Source organism: Oncorhynchus nerka, linkage group LG25 (genome assembly GCF_034236695.1).
Source record: "Oncorhynchus nerka isolate Pitt River linkage group LG25, Oner_Uvic_2.0, whole genome shotgun sequence".
Lineage (NCBI taxonomy): Eukaryota > Metazoa > Chordata > Actinopteri > Salmoniformes > Salmonidae > Oncorhynchus > Oncorhynchus nerka.
Genome location: NC_088420.1, coordinates 13957340 through 13974573, shown reverse-complemented (window position 1 = coordinate 13974573; position 17234 = coordinate 13957340). Strand labels below are relative to the sequence as shown.

Below are 17234 nucleotides of genomic sequence, written 5' to 3'. Positions count from 1 at the left end.
CTCCATTCCTGTCATTACTGAAAGAGATCATGATACCTCACATCTCAAAATAGGGCTACTTAATGTTAGATCCCTTACTTCAAAGGCAATTATAGTCAATGAACTAATCACTGATCATAATCTTGATGTGATTGGCCTGACTGAAACATGGCTTAAGCCTGATGAATTTACTGTGTTAAATGAGGCCTCACCTCCTGGCTACACTAGTGACCATATCCCCCGTGCATCCCGCAAAGGCGGAGGTGTTGCTAACATTTACGATAGCAAATTTCAATTTACAAAAAAAAAAAATACGTTTTTGTCTTTTGAGCTTCTAGTCATGAAATCTATGCAGCCTACTCAATCACTTTTTATAGCTACTGTTTACAGGCCTCCTGGGCCATATACAGCATTTCTCACTGAGTTCCCTGAATTCCTATCGGACCTTGTAGTCATAGCAGATAATATTCTAATCTTTGGTGACTTTAATATTCACATGGAAAAGTCCACAGACCCACTCTAAAAGGCTTTCGGAGCCATCATCGACTCAGTGGGTTTTGTCCAACATGTCTCTGGACCCACTCACTGTCACAGTCATACGCTGGACCTAGTTTTGTCCCATGGAATAAATGTTGTGGATCTTAATGTTTTTCCTCATAATCCTGGACTATCGGACCACCATTTTATTACGTTTGCAAATGCAACAAATAATCTGCTCAGACCCCAACCAAGGAACATCAAAAGTCGTGCTATAAATTCACAGACAACACAAAGATTCCTTGATGCCCTTCCAGACTCCCTCTGCCTACCCAAGGACGCCAGAGGACAAAAATCCGTTAACCACCTAACTGAGGATCTCAATTTAACCTTGCGCAATACCCTAGATGCAGTTGCACCCCTAAAAACTAAAAAAATGTCTCATAAGAAACTAGCTCCCTGGTACACAGAAAATACCCGAGCTCTGAAGCAAGCTTCCAGAAAATTGGAACGGAAATGGCTCCACACCAAACTGGAAGTCTTCCGACTAGCTTGGAAGGACGGTACCGTGCAGTACCGAAGAGCCCTTACTGCTGCTCGATCATCCTATTTTTCTAACTTAATTGAGGAAAATAAGAACAATCCGAAATTCCTTTTTGATACTGTCGCAAAGCTAACTAAAAAGCAGCATTCCCCAAGAGAGGATGACTTTCACTTTAGCAGTGATAAATTCATGAACTTCTTTGAGGAAAAGATTATGATTATTAGAAAGCAAATTATGGACTCCTCTTTAAACCTGCGTATTCCTCCAAACCTCAGTTGTCCTGAGTCTGCACAACTCTGCCAGGACCTAGGATCAAGAGAGACGCTCAAGTCTTTTAGTACTATATCTCTTGACACAATGATGAAAATAATCATGGCCTCTAAACCTTCAAGCTGCATACTGGACCCTATTCCAACTAAACTACTGAAAGAGCTGCTTCCTGTGCTTGGCCCTCCTATGTTGAACATAATAAACGGCTCTCTATCCACTGGATGTGTACCAAACTCACTAAAAGTGGCAGTAATAAAGCCTCTCTTGAAAAAGCCAAACCTTGACCCAGAAAATATAAAAAACTATCGGCCTATATCGAATCTTCCATTCCTCTCAAAATTTTTAGAGAAGGCTGTTGCGCAGCAACTCACTGCCTTCCTGAAGACAAACAATGTATACGAAATGCTTCAGTCTGGTTTTAGACCCCATCATAGCACTGAGACGGCACTTGTGAAGGTGGTAAATTACATTTTAATGGCATCGGACCGAGGCTCTGCATCTGTCCTCGTGCTCCTAGACCTTAGTGCTGCTTTTGATACCATCGATCACCACATTCTTTTGGAGAGATTGGAAACCCAAATTGGTCTACACGGACATGTTCTGGCCTGGTTTAGATCTTATCTGTCGGAAAGATATCAGTTTGTCTCTGTGAATGGTTTGTCCTCTGACAGATCAACTGTAAATTTCGGTGTTCCTCAAGGTTCCGTTTTTAGGACCACTATTGTTTTCACTATATATTTTACCTCTTGGGGATGTTATTCGAAAACATAATGTAAACTTTCACTGCTATGCGGATGACACACAGCTGTACATTTCAATGAAACATGGTGAAGCCCCAAAATTGCCCTCGCTAGAAGCATGTGTTTCAGACATAAGGATGTGGATGGCTGCAAACTTTCTACTATTAAACTCGGACAAAACAGAGATGCTTGTTCTAGGTCCCAAGAAACAAAGAGATCTTCTGTTGAATCTGACAATTAATCTTAATGGTTGTACAGTCGTCTCAAATAAAACTGTGAAGGACCTCGGCGTTACTCTGGACCCTGATCTCTCTTTTGAAGAACATATCAAGACCATTTCGAGGACAGCTTTTTCCATCTACGTAACATTGCAAAAATCAAAAACTTTCTGTCCAAAAATGATGCAGAAAAATTAATCCATGCTTTTGTCACTTCTAGGTTAGACTACTGCAATGCTCTACTTTCCGGCTACCCGGATAAAGCACTAAATAAACTTCAGTTAGTGCTAAATACGGCTGCTAGAATCTGACTAGAACCAAAAATTTGATCATATTACTCCAGTGCTAGCCTCTCTACACTGGCTTCCTGTCAAAGCAAGGGCTGATTTCAAGGTTTTACTGCTAACCTACAAAGCATTACATGGGCTTGCTCCTACCTATCTCTCTGATTTGGTCCTGCCGTACATACCTACACGTACGCTACGGTCACAAGACGCAGGCCTCCTAATTGTCCCTAGAATTTCTAAGCAAACAGCTGGAGGCAGGGCTTTCTCCTATAGAGCTCCATTTTTATGGAACGGTCTGCCTACCCATGTCAGAGACGCAAACTCGGGTCTCAACCTTTAAGTCTTTACTGAAGACTCATCTCTTCAGTGGGTCATATGATTGAGTGTAGTCTGGCCCAGGAGTGGGAAGGTAAACGGAAAGGCTCTGGAGCAACGAACCGCCCTTGCTGTCTCTGCCTGGCCGGTTCCCCTCTTTCCACTGGGATTCTCTGCCTCTAACCCTGTTAAAGGGGCTGAGTCACTGGCTTACTGGGGCTCTCTCATGCCGTCCCTGGGGGGGGTGCGTCACCTGAGTGGGTGGATTCACTGTTGTGGTCAGCCTGTCTGGGTTGGCACCCCCCTTGGGTTGTGCCGTGGCGGAGATCTTTGTGGGCTATACTCGGCCTTGTCTCAGGATGGTAAGTTGGTGGTTGAAGATATCCCTCTAGTGGTGTGGGGGCTGTGCTTTGGCAAAGTGGGTGGGGTTATATCCTTCCTGTTTGGCCCTGTCCGGGGGTGTCCTCGGATGGGGCCACAGTGTCTCCTGACCCCTCCTGTCTCAGCCTCCAGTATTTATGCTGCAGTAGTTTATGTGTTGGGGGGCTAGGGTCAGTTTGTTATATCTGGAGTACTTCTCCTGTCCTATTCGGTGTCTTGTGTGAATCGAAGTGTGCGTTCTCTAATTCTCTCCTTCTCTCTTTCTTTCTCTCTCTCGGAGGACCTGAGCCCTAGGACCATGCCCCAGGACTACCTGACATGATGACTCCTTGCTGTCCCCAGTCCACCTGGCCATGCTGCTGCTCCAGTTTCAACTGGCCTGGGCCCTAGGACCATGTCCCAGGACTACCTGACATGATGACTCCTTGCTGTCCCCAGTCCACCTGGCCATGCTGCTGCTCCAGTTTCAACTGTTCTGCCTTACTATTATTCGACCATGCTGGTCATTTATGAACATTTGAACATCTTGGCCATGTTCTGTTATAATCTCCACCCGGCACAGCCAGAAGAGGACTGGCCACCCCACATATGCTCTCTCTAATTCTCTCTTTCTTTCTCTCTCTCTGAGGATCTGAGCCCTAGGACCGTGCCCCAGGACTACCTGACATGATGACTCCTTGCTGTCCCCAGTCCACCTGGCCTGTGCTGCTGCTCCAGTTTCAACTGTTCTGCCTTATTATTATTCGACCATGCTGGTCATTTATGAACATTTGAACATCTTGGCCATGTTCTGTTATAATCTCTACCCGGCACAGCCAGAAGAGGACTGGCCACCCCACATAGCCTGGTTCCTCTCTAGGTTTCTTCCTAGGTTTTGGCCTTTCTAGGGAGTTTTTCCTAGCCACCGTGCTTTTACACCTGCATTGCTTGCTGTTTGGGGTTTTAGGCTGGGTTTCTGTACAGCACTTTGAGATATCAGCTGATGTACGAAGGGCTATATAAATAAATTTGATTTGATTTGATATTGTCCACTTGTTTTTTCACTAAGCAGTCTTGAAGACGTCAGAGCTTCAGTATAAGACCAGACCCAGCTCTCCTGGAATAACTGCGGTCTGCACTTGCTGCCTCTGAAATCCCCCCCTCACATTAGATGCCCTTGACTGGAATGAGTGGAACACACAGTCTTCACACCTCTATGTATGGTCTGGGGCTGACAACTGCACACTGAGGGGGGAGGGGGGCTGCCTGGCAGGCTAGGCCACTGAAGCCTCTTTTGGTTGGCATTCAGACTACTGGCAATCTTTGGACACACTGCAAGGGAGAGAACATGGTAGTCTCCACTGTCAGAACACAAACCACATTGGCAACATATCTACTGAACATATCGTTCCTACGGCCATCAGTAATGTAGAAGGGTTTTTAGGTGTTCACCCTGCACAAAGCTTTGGAACCAGGAACGTGGTGATAGGATGCTGCTGGAAATTTATAACACATACTTACAAAACATACACTTGCTTATCATCCAATGTGTGTGATAAGTAATGCGCTTGGGTTTTGTAAATAATATAGAAATACTGTACAAAGAACATTCCCAAGAAAGGGAAATTATCTTTAGAGCTTCAATGCTGGGGGAGAATAGGACCGTCCAGAGACAGGAGTTAACACCTTTCCTTATAGACTGCCCAAAGACTCATTTGAGTGTGAAAGCTGTCTCTGCTTCTGGAGTTAAATTATGGAATTGTCATGCTTAGGTCATTATATCAGTGTTTTTTCGCCATAGCAACAGCAGGATTCTCTTAGTACTGTAGGTTAGCTTTAATTTTGCTATTCAGATGGACACCCCTGGCTTTCAATGGGTTAAGCAACCCTCCATGTGACACATTAATGAACAGGAAATGACAGAGCATTAAGAGGAAATTAAATAAATTATGCATTTTTTTTTCTTAAAATACAACTTTAAGCAGGGATGGGCAACTTTGATAGGGGTGGGAGCCACAAATATCTGAATTCATCCTGAGGGGCCGCAGTGGCTCGTGGGCCTGCATACCCACATCCATACCCACACATGCAGTCAGAGCCTTCCTGCAATTGTAGGGGTGGCAGGGTAGCCTCATGGTTAGAGTGTTGGACTAGTAACCGGAAGATTGCAAGTTCAAACCCCTGAGCTGACAAGGTACAAATCTGTTGTTCTGCCCCTGAACAGGCACTGTTCCTAGGCCGTCATTGAAAATAAGAATATGTTCTTAACTGACGTGCCTAGTTAAATAAAGATAATAACATTTTTACACATTTTGCAATGGGGCATAGAGAACATGATAGAAAAATAGAACGTTTATATACAGTGTGTGCAAATGGCGTGAGAAGGTAAGGCAATAGAGAGGCCATAGAAGCAAAATAATTACAATTTAGCAGATTAACACTGGAGTGATAAATTAGCAGATAATGATGTGCAAGTAGAGATACTGGTGTGCAAAAGAGCAGAAAAGTACATAAAAACAATATGGGGTGAGGTAGGTAGATTGGGTGGGCTATTTACAGATGGACTATGTACAGCTGCAGTGATCGGTTAGCTGCTCTTTAAAGTTAGTTAGGGAAATATTGGGGAAAGTCCCCAGCTTCAGCGATTTTTGCAATTCATTCCAGTCACTTGGCAGGTCTAAAAAAAATAGCGGATCTGTGTCACATTGAGTGAGGCGGGTTACCGGAAGGTATATTTAATTTAAAAATAGAAAAGAGATAAATAAATAAATTGAAATATATACAAAAATGGCGAAAGATACAAAAAGTAAAGGAGAGGACGACAAACCACGTCTGCATTGCTACGCCATCTTGTATGCTTGGTGTCATTGTCCATTTGGAAGATCCATTTGCGACCAAGCTTTAACTTCCTGACAGATGTCCTGAGATGTTGCTTCAATATATCCACATAACTTTCCTGCCTCATCATGCCATCTATTTTGTGAAGTGCACCAGTCCCTCCTGCAGCAAAGCACCCACACAACATGATGCTGCCACCCCCATGCTTCATGGTTGGGATGGTGTTATTCGGCTTGCGAGCCTCCCTCTTTTTCCTCCAAACGTAACGATGGTCATTATGGCCAAACAGTTCTATTTTGTTTCATCAGACCAGAGAACATTTCTCCAAAAAGTATGACCTTTGTCCCCATGTGCAGTTGCAAACCGTAGTCTGGCTTTTTTATGGTGGTTTTGGAGCAGTCGCTTCTTCCTTACTGAGCGGCCTTTCGGGTTAGGTCGATATAGGACTCGTTTTACTGTGGATATAGATACTTTTGTACGTGTTTCCTCCAGCATCTTCACAAGGTCCTTTGCTGTTGTTCTGGGATTGATTTGCACTTTTGCACCAAAATACGTTAATCTCCAGGAGACAGAATGCGTCTCCTTCCTGAGCGGTATGACGGCCCATGGTGGTAGGATTGTCCCATGGTGTTTATACGTGTGTACTATTGTTTGTAAAGATGAACGTGGTACCTTCAGGCATTTGGAAATTGCTAACAAGAATGAACCAGACTTGTGGAGGTCTACAATGTTTTTCTGAGGTCTTGGCTGATTTCTTTTGATTTGTCCATGATGTCAAGCAAAGAGTCACTGAGTTTGAAGGTAGGCCTTGAACTACATCTACAGGTACACCTCCAATTGACTCAAATTATGTCAATTTGCCTATCAGAAGCTTCTAAAGCAATGACATCATTTCTTAGCTGTTTAAAGGCACAGTCAACTTAGTGTATGTAAACGTCTGACCCACTGGAATTGTGATACTGTGAATTATAAGTGAAATAATCTGTAAACAATTGTGGGAAAAATTACTTGTGTCATGCACCAAGTAGATGTCCTAACCGACTTGCCAAAACTGTAGTTTGTCAAAACAAGAAATTTGTGGAGTGGTTGAAAAACGAGTTTTAATGACTCCAACCTAAGTATATGTAAACTTCCGACTTCAACCGTGACATGTTGGTTTCCATGTTACACCTGCAATGTTAAACATTACAACAGGCTTGAAGTAGCCTACTTGAACTTGAATATGGAACCCAGAAATTCAAGTACTGGAATAGGTTTACCTTGAAGATCATACTTCCTCAATTTGGTGCTTAAAAAGTCCTTGTAATTATCGTAGACAATTTATGTTATCCTACTCCTTTATAATTATCAGTGACTTGAATGTAGACACAAATAAAACACTTTTTTGCATTACAATTATTCTGAAACATTTATTAAAATATGCAAATAAGGCAACATCTCATTAAATATGCACATGTTTGCATACCACGCAAATACACTTTTCTGGACACTGGAAAATTACCACCCTACATCCCACTGCTGGCTTGCATCAGAAGCTAATAAGGGTTGGTCCCTGGATGGGAGACCAGATGCTGCTGGAAGTGGTGTTACATCTCTGGTCTAAAAAAACTTTATCCCATTTCCACAGGGCAGTGATTGGGGACATTGCCCTGTGTAGGCTGTAGTCTTTCAGATGGGACATTAAACGGGTGTCCTGATTCTTTGTGGTCACTAAAGATCCCATGGCACTTATTGTAAATGTAAGGGTGTTAACCCCTAAATTTAACCCCTAAATTCCCAATCTGGCCCTCAGATTGATTACAATGTCACACATTGGCCCCATTATTTATAGAAGGACACTATAGTTATTACAATATTTCAAAATATTGTGTTTTTTATGTATCCTTTATGTAACCATTGAGAATAATTTCTTATTGTATTGAAAACATGTAACATAACACACATTCCTTGAACTGTGCGTTACGTTGAACACCATGTGGAGCATCATGGCCAGGCCGCTCTTATCTGAGTATTTCCCTGCCAGGTTCAAATGTGACAGGTCAAACAGGTTGGTGCCCGTCTCCTGGCAGATGGCATGGACCGACATCTTCTTTCCCATGCCCGCGGGCCCTGCCAGCAGGATGACCTTGATCATAGGAGCCTTCTCACGGACCACCTGAGGACCTACAAGCGACATTCAGAACTTGGCTAGAACCTTTAGAACCTTGGAGAAGATAGAATTCAAGCTATATTAGGAAGTATTATTTTAGCAGGTGACCTAAATCATACATTTGATCAGATTGACAGGCTTAGTGGTAAATTAAAGGCACATTTAGGGAGCCTTCAAAGCAGTGGCAGTCGGTGTCATTTAAGATGAGGGAGGACAATTATTATTTTTATGAGCATGGTCTTATTTCTATTACAGCATATTGGATGGCTGTCATTCATATTAGAGCGTTGGGCCAGTAACCGAAAGGTTGCTGGATCGAATCCCAAGCGCCAAAGAAGTGGATGTCGATTAAGGCATTCCCCCGCACCTCTCTGATTCAGAGGGATTAGGTTAAATGTGGAAGACACATTTCATTTGAATACATTCATTTGTAAAACTGACCAGTTTTCCCCATTTCCCTTTTCTTTCCATATTCCATTCACCCAGTTCAATGTAACAGTGATAGGTTTAGGCTACAACATGATACTAACATTTTCCCTGTACCCATGAGGTTGCTACAACCTAGCCTATGAATTAAAGTTTACAACGTAGGTTACAACGTAGGTGCACACACGTCGCGACAGTGACAGACAGTGACACATTTCAGTGACACATTTCACACTCTTGCCTGCATCTAACTGATATAGGTGGCGTGGCGAGAATCCGTCTCCTCACCACGTGCTCTCACCACTGGTGTCCCCCAGGGCTCTGTTCTAGGCCCTCTCCTATTCTCGCTATACACCAAGTCACTTGGCTCTGTCATAACCTCACATGGTCTCTCCTATCATTGCTATGCAGACGACACACAATTAATCTTCTCCTTTCCCCCTTCTGACGACCAGGTGGCGAATCGCATCTCTGCATGTCTGGCAGACATATCAGTGTGGATGACGGATCATCACCTCAAGCTGAACCTCGGCAAGATGGAGCTGCTCTTCCTCCCGGGGATGGACTGCCCGTTCCATGATCTCGCCATCACGGTTGACAACTCCATTGTGTCCTCGTCCCAGAGCGCTAAGAACCTTGGCGTGATCCTGGACAACACCCTGTCGTTCTCAAATAACATCAAGGCGGTGGCCCGTTCCTGTAGGTTCATGCTCTACAACATCCGCAGAGTACGACCCTGCCTCACACAGGAAGCGGCGCAGGTCCTAATCCAGGCACTTGTCATCTCCCGTCTGGATTACTGCAACTCGCTGTTGGCTGGGCTCCCTGCCTGTGCCATTAAACCCTACAACTCATCCAGAACGCCGCAGCCCGTCTGGTGTTCAACCTTCCCAAGTTCTCTCACGTCACCCCGCTCCTCCGCTCTCTCCACTGGCTTCCAGTTGAAGCTCGCATCCGCTACAAGACCATGGTGCTTGCCTACGGAGCTGTGAGGGGAACGGCACCTCAGTACCTCCAGGCTCTGATCAGGCCCTACACCCAAACAAGGGCACTGCGTTCATCCACCTCTGGCCTGCTCGCCTCCCTACCACTGAGGAAGTACAGTTCCCGCTCAGCCCAGTCAAAACTGTTCGCTGCTCTGGCCCCCAATGGTGGAACAAACTCCCTCACGACGCCAGGACAGCGGAGTCAATCACCACCTTCCGGAGACACCTGAAACCCCACCTCTTTAAGGAATACCTAGGATAGGATAAAGTAATCCTTCTCCTCCCCCTCCCCCTTAAAAGACCTAGATGCACTATTGTAAAGTGGCTGTTCCACTGGATGTCATAAGGTGAAAGCACCAATTTGTAAGTCGCTCTGGATAAGAGCGTCTGCTAAATGACTTAAATGTAAATGTAAATGTAAATATAGGGTGTTACCAACAGTTGCAATTTAGAGTTTCTATTGTACAAATTCAGGTATGTTTATCTCGTTTCATTTCATTTGCTTCCTTTTATGAAACTTTTTTTTTATACAGAATTGGCGGAATGAATAGTACCTGTGGCACTCCAGGAACAGGGTTGCTTACACCTGCATTATAGTGACGCCACCAGATCAGAGGCAGTAGGGATGACCAGGGATGTTCTCTGTTTAGTGAGTCCACCAGATCAGAGGCAGTAGGGATGACCAGGGATGTTCTCTGTTTAGTGAGTCCACCAGATCAGAGGCAGCAGGGATGACCAGGGATGATCTCTGTTTAGTGAGTCCACCAGATCAGAGGCAGTAGGGATGACCAGGGATGTTCTCTGTTTAGTGAGTCCACCAGATCAGAGGCAGTAGGGATGACCAGGGATGTTCTCTGTTTAGTGAGACCCTCTACCCTCTATTAGTTTATCCTATATTATTTTGCCAAAAACTAGCCAGGTGAGGGCAGTATTTGCACAGTTATCAAAGCTCAGTCTCTTGTCTACAATACATAACAGCACTTATGATTAATGGCAGTCTGTACAAAATGTGCACAAAATGATTTAACACAGTTGAGTTGAAATTGGTATGAAAGGAGAGGTTAGGAAATATACCTTAATTTGGAGGCAAAAGTAGTGCATATCTACAGATCCCTTAAGGAAAAACCACATCATTTCCAAAAACCTGTTTTCACATGTGAAATTTCACGTGAAATCATGTGATTTCCCACATGTGAAATCATGTGTTTTTTCTGTAAGTGATGGCCAAGGTATTGCTTACCTAAATAGTCCTGCAGTTTAACATTATCTGTCTGTTTCAACAAGCCCTGCTCTACCAGCTCCTTATACAGAGATTCAATATTCCTATAGGATGTAAATATTTAAGAATGGTTGTGTTGTTTCATTAAAATCCTAACGCCCCTGTCCTGTCATGTACATTCCATGGGTAAAAGTAGTGCATATCTACAGATCATTAAAATCCTAACGCCCCTGTCATGTACATTCCATGGGTAAAAGTAGTGCATATCTACAGATCATTAAAATCCTAACGCCCCTGTCATGTACATTCCATGGGTAAAAGTGAATGGTACATAGCTAAAAGGGAGTAGAGGTGAACAGGACGTTTTGAAAGAGTATGCTCCCAATATGCTCCACACCATCCCCAGGCTATGCCAGTGATGTATAGTCTGGACAAAGCAGTCTCATTCACCTAGCGAGTGTGATAAGCCTATGATGGCAACTGCCCCACAGGTCACTGTCCTTGGGCCTCCTTTGCCTTTCCTCATCCCGCTGGATCTCCCTCATGAACTTGGGCCTCCTTTGCCTTTCCTCATCCCGCTGGATCTCCCTCATGAACTTGGTCCTCCTTTGCCTTTCCTCATCCCTCTGGATCTCCCTCATGAACTTGGGCCTCCTTTGCCTTTCCTCATCCCGCTGGATCTCCCTCATGAACTTGGTCCTCCTTTGCCTTTCCTCATCCCGCTGGATCTCCCTCATGAACTTGGTCCTCCTTTGCCTCTCCTCATCCCGCTGGATCTCCCTCATGAACTTGGCCCTCCTTTGCCTTTCCTCATCCCTCTGGATCTCCCTCATGAACTTGGCCCTCCTTTGCCTCTCCTCATCCCTCTGGATCTCCCTCATGAACTTGGTCCTCCTTTGCCTCTCCTCATCTCCCTCATGAACTTGGTCCTCCTTTGCCTTTCCTCATCCCGCTGGATCTCCCTCATGAACTTGGTCCTCCTTTGCCTCTCCTCATCCCGCTGGATCTCCCTCATGAACTTGGCCCTCCTTTGCCTTTCCTCATCCCTCTGGATCTCCCTCATGAACTTGGGCCTCCTTTGCCTTTCCTCATCCCGCTGGATCTCCCTCATGAACTTGGTCCTCCTTTGTCTTTCCTCATCCCTCTGGATCTCCCTCATGAACTTGGGCCTCCTTTGCCTTTCCTCATCCCGCTGGATCTCCCTCATGAACTTGGTCCTCCTTTGCCTTTCCTCATCCCGCTGGATCTCCCTCATGAACTTGGTCCTCCTTTGCCTCTCCTCATCCCGCTGGATCTCCCTCATGAACTTGGCCCTCCTTTGCCTTTCCTCATCCCTCTGGATCTCCCTCATGAACTTGGCCCTCCTTTGCCTCTCCTCATCCCTCTGGATCTCCCTCATGAACTTGGTCCTCCTTTGCCTCTCCTCATCTCCCTCATGAACTTGGTCCTCCTTTGCCTTTCCTCATCCCTCTGGATCTCCCTCATGAACTTGGTCCTCCTTTGCCTCTCCTCATCCCGCTGGATCTCCCTCATGAACTTGGCCCTCCTTTGCCTTTCCTCATCCCTCTGGATCTCCCTCATGAACTTGGCCCTCCTTTGCCTCTCCTCATCCCTCTGGATCTCCCTCATGAACTTGGTCCTCCTTTGCCTCTCCTCATCTCCCTCATGAACTTGGTCCTCCTTTGCCTTTCCTCATCCCTCTGGATCTCCCTCATGAACTTGGTCCTCCTTTGCCTCTCCTCATCCCGCTGGATCTCCCTCATGAACTTGGCCCTCCTTTGCCTTTCCTCATCCCTCTGGATCTCCCTCATGAACTTGGCCCTCCTTTGCCTTTCCTCATCCCGCTGAATCTCCCTCATGAACTTGGTCCTCCTTTGCCTTTCCTCATCCCTCTGGATCTCCCTCATGAACTTGGGCCTCCTTTGCCTTTCCTCATCCTTGCTGGATCTCCCTCATGAACTTGGTCCTCCTTTGCCTTTCCTCATCCCGCTGGATCTCCCTCATGAACTTGGTCCTCCTTTGCCTCTCCTCATCCCGCTGGATCTCCCTCATGAACTTGGCCCTCCTTTGCCTTTCCTCATCCCTCTGGATCTCCCTCATGAACTTGGCCCTCCTTTGCCTCTCCTCATCCCTCTGGATCTCCCTCATGAACTTGGTCCTCCTTTGCCTCTCCTCATCTCCCTCATGAACTTGGTCCTCCTTTGCCTTTCCTCATCCCTCTGGATCTCCCTCATGAACTTGGTCCTCCTTTGCCTCTCCTCATCCCGCTGGATCTCCCTCATGAACTTGGCCCTCCTTTGCCTCTCCTCATCCCTCTGGATCTCCCTCATGAACTTGGTCCTCCTTTGCCTCTCCTCATCCCGCTGGATCTCCCTCATGAACTTGGTCCTCATTTGCCTTTCCTCATCCCTCTGGATCTCCCTCATGAACTTGGCCCTCCTTTGCCTCTCCTCATCCCTCTGGATCTCCCTCATGAACTTGGGCCTCCTTTGCCTTCCTCATCCCTCTGGATCTCCCTCATGAACTTGGTCCTCCTTTGCCTCTCCTCATCTCCCTCATGAACTTGGTCCTCCTTTGCCTTTCCTCATCCCTCTGGATCTCCCTCATGAACTTGGTCCTCCTTTGCCTTTCCTCATCCCTCTGGATCTCCCTCGTGAACTTGGCCCTCCTTTGCCTCTCCTCATCCCTCTGGATCTCCCTCATGAACTTGGTCCTCCTTTGCCTCTCCTCATCCCGCTGGATCTCCCTCATGAACTTGGTCCTCATTTGCCTTTCCTCATCCCTCTGGATCTCCCTCATGAACTTGGCCCTCCTTTGCCTCTCCTCATCCCTCTGGATCTCCCTCATGAACTTGGTCCTCCTTTGCCTCTCCTCATCTCCCTCATGAACTTGGTCCTCCTTTGCCTTTCCTCATCCCTCTGGTTCTCCCTCATGAACTTGGCCCTCCTTTGCCTCTCCTCATCCCTCTGGATCTCCCTCATGAACTTGGTCCTCCTTTGCCTCTCCTCATCTCCCTCATGAACTTGGTCCTCCTTTGCCTTTCCTCATCCCTCTGGTTCTCCCTCATGAACTTGGCCCTCCTTTGCCTTTCCTCATCCCTCTGGATCTCCCTCATGAACTTGGCCCTCCTTTGCCTCTCCTCATCCCTCTGGATCTCCCTCATGAACTTGGTCCTCCTTTGCCTCTCCTCATCCCTCTGGATCTCCCTCATGAACTTGGCCTTCCTTTGCCTCTCCTCATCCCTCTGGTTCTCCCTCATGAACTTGGTCCTCCTTTGCCTTTCCTCATCCCTCTGGATCTCCCTCACGAACTTGGCCCTCCTTTGCCTCTCCTCATCCCTCTGGATCTCCCTCATGAACTTGGCCCTCCTTTGCCTCTCCCCATTGCGCTGGATCTCCCTCATGAACTTGGTCCTCCTTTGCTTTTCCTCATCCCTCTGGATCTCCCTCGTGAACTTGGCCCTCCTATGCCTTTCCTCATCCCTCTGGATCTCCCTCGTGAACTTGGTCCTCCTTTGCCTCTCCTCATCTCCCTCATGAACTTGGTCCTCCTTTGCCTTTCCTCATCCCTCTGGATCTCCCTCATGAACTTGGTCCTCCTTTGCCTTTCCTCATCCCTCTGGATCTCCCTCATGAACTTGGCCCTCCTTTGCCTCTCCTCATCCCTCTGGATCTCCCTCATGAACTTGGTCCTCCTTTGCCTCTCCTCATCCCGCTGGATCTCCCTCATGAACTTGGTCCTCCTTTGCCTCTCCTCATCTCCCTCATGAACTTGGTCCTCCTTTGCCTTTCCTCATCCCTCTGGATCTCCCTCATGAACTTGGTCCTCCTTTGCCTCTCACCCCTCTGGATCTCCCTCATGAACTTGGTCCTCCTTTGCCTTTCCTCATCCCTCTGGATCTCCCTCATGAACTTGGTCCTCCTTTGCCTCTCCTCATCCGCTGGATCTCCCTCATGAACTTGGTCCTCCTTTGCCTCTCCTCATCTCCCTCTGAACTTGGTCTCCTTTGCCTTTCCTCATCCCTCTGGATCTCCCTCATGAACTTGGTCCTCCTTTGCCTCTCACCCCTCTGGATCTCCCTCATGAACTTGGTCCTCCTTTGCCTTTCCTCATCCCTCTGGATCTCCCTCATGAACTTGGTCCTCCTTTGCCTTTCCTCATCCCTCTGGTTCTCCCTCATAAACTTGGCCCTCCTTTGCCTCTCCTCATCCCTCTGGATCTCCCTCATGAACTTGGTCCTCCTTTGCCTTTCCTTATCCCTCTGGATCACCCTCATGAACTTGGCCCTCCTTTGCCTCTCCTCGTCCCTCTGGTTCTCCCTCATGAACTTGGTCCTCCTTTGCCTTTCCTCATCCCTCTGGATCTCCCTCATGAACTTGGTCCTCCTTTGCCTCTCCTCATCCCTCTGGATCTCCCTCATGAACTTGGTCCTCCTTTGCCTTTCCTCATCCCTCTGGATCTCCCTCATGAACTTGGTCCTCCTTTGCCTCTCCTCATCCCTCTGGATCTCCCTCATGAACTTGGCCCTCCTTTGCCTCTCCCATTCCCTCTGGATCTCCTCATGAACTTGGTCCTCCTTTGCTTTTCCTCATCCCTCTGGATCTCCCTCGTGAACTTGGCCCTCCTGCCTTTCCTCATCCCTGGATCTCCCTCATGAACTTGGTCCTCCTTTGCCTCTCCTCATCCCTCTGGATCTCCCTCATGAACTTGGTCCTCCTTTGCCTTTCCTCATCCCTCTGGATCTCCCTCATGAACTTGGCCCTCCTTTGCCTCTCCTCATCCCTCTGGATCTCCCTCATGAACTTGGTCCTCCTTTGCCTCTCCTCATCCCGCTGGATCTCCCTCATGAACTTGGTCCTCCTTTGCCTCTCCTCATCTCCCTCATGAACTTGGTCCTCCTTTGCCTTTCCTCATCCCTCTGGATCTCCCTCATGAACTTGGTCCTCCTTTGCCTCTCGCCCCTCTGGATCTCCCTCATGAACTTGGTCCTCCTTTGCCTTTCCTCATCCCTCTGGATCTCCCTCATGAACTTGGTCCTCCTTTGCCTCTCCTCATCCCGCTGGATCTCCCTCATGAACTTGGTCCTCCTTTGCCTCTCCTCATCTCCCTCATGAACTTGGTCCTCCTTTGCCTTTCCTCATCCCTCTGGATCTCCCTCATGAACTTGGTCCTCCTTTGCCTCTCACCCCTCTGGATCTCCCTCATGAACTTGGTCCTCCTTTGCCTTTCCTCATCCCTCTGGATCTCCCTCATGAACTTGGTCCTCCTTTGCCTTTCCTCATCCCTCTGGTTCTCCCTCATAAACTTGGCCCTCCTTTGCCTTTCCTCATCCCTCTGGATCTCCCTCATGAACTTGGTCCTCCTTTGCCTTTCCTTATCCCTCTGGATCACCCTCATGAACTTGGCCCTCCTTTGCCTCTCCTCGTCCCTCTGGATCTCCCTCATGAACTTGGTCCTCATTTGCCTCTCCTCATCCCTCTGGATCTCCCTCATGAACTTGGTCCTCCTTTGCCTTTCCTCATCCCTCTGGTTCTCCCTCATGAACTTGGTCCTCCTTTCCTTTCCTCTTCCCTCTGGATCTCCCTCATGAACTTGGCCCTCCTTTGCCTAACCTCATCCCTCTGGTTCTCCCTCAAGAACTTGGCCCTCCTTTGCCTCTCCTCATCCCTCTGGATCTCCCTCATGAACTTGGCCCTCCTTTGCCTTTCCTCATCCCTCTGGATCTCCCTCATGAACTTGGCCCTCCTTTGCCTCTCCTCATCCCTCTGGTTCTCCCTCATGAACTTGGCCCTCCTTTGCCTCTCCTCATCCCTCTGGTTCTCCCTCATGAACTTGGCCCTCCTTTGCCTCTCCTCATCCCTCTGGATCTCCCTCATGAACTTGGCCCTCCTTTGCCTCTCCTCATCCCTCTGGATCTCCCTCATGAACTTGGCCCTCCTTTGCCTTTCCTCATCCCTCTGGATCTCCCTCATGAACTTGGTCCTCCTTTGCCTCTCCTCATCCCTCTGGATCTCCCTCATGAACTTGGCCCTCCTTTGCCTCTCCTCATCCCTCTGGTTCTCCCTCATGAACTTGGCCCTCCTTTGCCTCTCCTCATCCCTCTGGATCTCCCTCATGAACTTGGCCCTCCTTTGCCTCTCCTCATCTCCCTCATGAACTTGGTCCTCCTTTGCCTTTCCTCATCCCTCTGGATCTCCCTCATGAACTTGGCCCTCCTTTGCCTTTCCTCATCTCCCTCTGGATCTCCCTCATGAACTTGGTCCTCCTTTGCCTTTCCTCATCCTCTGGATCTCCCTCATGAACTTGGTCCTCCTTTGCCTCTCCTCATCCCTCTGGATCTCCCTCATGAACTTGGTCCTCCTTTGCCTCCTCACCCCTCTGGATCTCCCTCATGAACTTGGTCCTCCTTTGCCTTTCCTCATCTCC

General features: G+C 47.5%; 1 pseudogene; it reads right to left on the bottom strand.

Moving 5' to 3' along the window:
• Positions 1-16268, bottom strand: part of LOC115109756 (E3 ubiquitin-protein ligase TRIM39-like) — a 28091-nt pseudogene extending 11823 nt beyond the window's left edge.
• Between the last annotated feature and the right edge of the window lie 966 nt (positions 16269-17234).